This window comes from Hemiscyllium ocellatum, unplaced genomic scaffold, assembly GCF_020745735.1.
Source record: "Hemiscyllium ocellatum isolate sHemOce1 unplaced genomic scaffold, sHemOce1.pat.X.cur. scaffold_435_pat_ctg1, whole genome shotgun sequence".
NCBI classification, from domain to species: Eukaryota; Metazoa; Chordata; class Chondrichthyes; order Orectolobiformes; family Hemiscylliidae; genus Hemiscyllium; species Hemiscyllium ocellatum.
Genome location: NW_026869054.1, coordinates 96,685 through 100,233, shown reverse-complemented (window position 1 = coordinate 100,233; position 3,549 = coordinate 96,685).

Sequence of the window (3,549 nt, the reverse complement as noted above, 5' to 3'; positions counted from 1 at the left end):
TCAGTACTAGGACCGCAGCTTTTTACAATGTACATTAATGATATAGATGATGGTATTTAAAGTAGTTTTAGCAAATTTGCTGATGATACAAAGCTGTGTGGCAGGGGGAACAGTGAGGAGAATGTTAGGAGATTGCAGGGTGACCTGGACAGGCTAAGTGAGTGGACAGATGCATGGCAGATGCATTTTAATGTGAATAAATGTGTGGTTATCCACTTTGGTGGCAAGAACAGGAAGGCAGATTACTACCTAAAAGGAGTCAAGTTAGGTCAAGGGGCAGTACAACGAGATCTAGGTGTTCTTGTACATCAGTCAATGACAACAAGCATGCAGGTACAGCAGGCAGTGAAGACAGCTAATAGCATGCTGGCCTTCATAACAAGAGGAATTCAGTATAGAAGCAAAGAGGTTCTTCGGAAGCTGTACAGGGCCCTGGTGAGACTGCACCTGGAATATTGTGCGAAGGTTTGGTCTCCAAATTTGAGGAAAGACATTCTGGCTATTGAGGGAGTGCAGCGTAGGTTCACAAGGTCAATTCCCGGAAATGCGGGACTATCTTACAGTGAACGACTGGAGCAACTGGGCTTGTATACACTTGAGTTTAGACGGCTGAGAGGGGATCTAATTGAGATATATAAGATTATTAAAGGATTAGACACTCTGGAGGCAGGAAGAATGTTTCCGCTGATGGGTGAGTCCAGAATCAGAGGACATGGTTTAAAAATATGGGGTAGGCCATTTAGAACAGAATTGAGGAGAAAAATCTTCACCCAGAGAGTGGTGGATTTGTGGAATGCTCTGCCCCAGAAGGGAGTGGGGGCCAAGTCTCTGGATACTTCTAGGAAGAGTTGGATACAGCTCTTAAGGATAGCGGAAGCAAGGGTTATGAGGATAAGGCAGGAACAGGATACTGATTGAAGATGATCAGCCATGATCATAATTGATGGTGGTTCTGTCTCGAAGGGCAGAATGGCCTACTCTTGCACCTATTGTCTATTGTTCCACTCTCATTTCCCTTACAATCACTTTCACAATGACTTCGTTGAGTCTATGCTGCTGTGCTCATTATTACTGGGTGACCATGCTCAAGTCTTACCATTTGGATGTTCAAACCAGTTGATCCATTTTGATGCCGCAGTTGTGAGATCGATCCTCATGTCGCAGCTTCTACTGAGATGGACCAGCGATTATTGAAACATCAAGCATAGGAAAAGGGCACAGGGCAGCATTGAGAAAAAGAAACTTTATTTAAAAAACACCAGTTTCTATCGACATCTACATCATTTATTTCACTTGTTCATTCGGCTCTAGCGAGACTATTGTGTGCAGTTATGCAGGGGAGGTTTGCCAGGATATTGTCTGTGCTGAAGAAGAGTGATTGGATAAACTGGAGTTGTTTTTCTTAGAGCAGGGGAGATTGTAGGGCTGGGGGGGGAGGCGGGGTGGATGACATAATTAAGATGTACAAAGTACTGACGGATATGAATATATTGACTGAAATACACTTTGATGGAGATTTCGATCATTGGGGACAATCGATTTACGGCCAGAGGAGGAAACATTAGAGTGAATGCGTGGAAAAATGTTTTCAAATAGTGTGTGGTTGAAATCTGGAACACAGTGTATGCAAGGAATAGAAGAAATCAACATAACTTTCCGACGTATTCAAATGTTAATTTGTGATGCCAAGACATACAAGGCTGTGGGTCAAGTGATTTGAAAAGGAAGTGGACAGTTAAGCGATTATTATTGAGCAATACAGATGCTCCATTCCAAGTACTGGTTATTAATACCTGTCCCTCCATTCTCGAAAGGACATGTCACAGGAAGAACTGTGCTATTTGAATCAGCGTGTGGCAGTACTATTGCTCCCGGGGAGACAGAGTGACAGTGACAGTGCAAACACGTGAATTCTGCAAGCTGTACCTAGTGTTAGTGTTGGAATGAAAATCATTAGATACTTTTGCTCCATAGTGAGGTTTTACTTATAGCAGGTAGCTCAGGTAGATATACATTCTACCGCCCTTTCCCACTGGTCCATACCGCTGAATACCGGCATTATGCAGGAAAATTTCTTTCTGTACACCATCATCAAATCCGCCTCTACCCTCAGCACTTACTCATCTGACACCATTACACAAAATCCCTGAAGGTGTAATGCCGCTCGTTTACGATGTCTCTCCTCACTGTGTAATGTTCCAGTGATTTATCTGCCCCTCACTCAATTTCGCAAACTGCATTTTCTGCTCACAGTGTGATCTCGTCGAGACTGTGGAGACAAAAACAGAACGGGTGACAAACGTGTGTACACCTACCTTCTGTCTGCAAGCAAAGAAAGCCCCTGAGCTTCCAGGTTCCTGTCACCTCAACATCCCACTGTGTTCCCATGCCTCCATTTCAGTTTGTTGTGCTACAGAGCTCGCGCGAGTTGGAAGAGCGGTACTTCATTTCCTACTGAAACACCGTGCAATCTTCCATACTCAACATCGTGTTCAATCATTTTAAACCCTGTCCACCTTCTTTCACGTTCCTGAAACACCGATACATACCGTTCGTTCCAAAGGCGGATCGTTTGGATCCAAAATCTCTCCCCAGATGCACTAAGACCTGTTGATTTTGTTCAGATAGTTCGGCTTTTCTTTGGATAGTTTTGTTCTATGCTGATTGCCAGCCTTCAGAAAACGTGTGTTTGCACGGGAGAGTGGTCAGTGGAGATTTACCAAGGTGGTGCCTGAGCTCGACCATTCCCCCTGCGAAGGTAAGCAGAAGTGAGGGCTGCAGATGCTGGAGCTCAGAGTCGAGAGTGTAGTGCTGGAAAAGCACAGCACGTCAGACAGCATCTGACGAGCAGCAAAATCGATGCTTCGGGCACAAGCCACCCCTATTCGATTACCAACCGATGCCTGGAGGAGGAACGTCTCATATTCCACCTTAGGACCTTGCAACCACACGGGATAATGTATATTTCAACAGCTTCCTCATTTCACCTCCACACATTATCCCAGTTCAATGCCTCCAAATAGGCACTGCTCTCTGGACCCAGCCGTCAATCCCTCCTCTGAACTATCACATTCTCCCTCACCTTTATCCACCTATCGCTTTCCCAGCTTCCTGACAATCAAACCATTCCCTTCCCTCAACCCCGACTGAAAAGTCTCATTCCTGATGAAGGGCTTATGCCCGAAACATCGACTCTCCTGCTCCTGGGATGCTGCCTGACATTCTGTGCTTTTAAAGTACTACACTTTCGCCACTGCAAAGATAGATGAGCTCGACTGGGGCTCTCTATCTGAGAGCGGAGAAACCTAGAGAGGAATTGATTAACGTGCACAGAAAGGGGATAGATACGTATGACTGGAATAAAATTCTTATGAGAAGAGTTAATAACCAGGGATATAGATAAAACGCTGGAAAGAGGATGTTCAGAGAAGATTTAGGAAGAATGCTTACATCCTGAGAGTGTTGTTTGTCTGGAACTCAATGTTGAACGTGTGGAAAAGCTAAGAGTCAGCAAAGCACTTCAGGAGTAATTAGCCGAACACTTGTGGA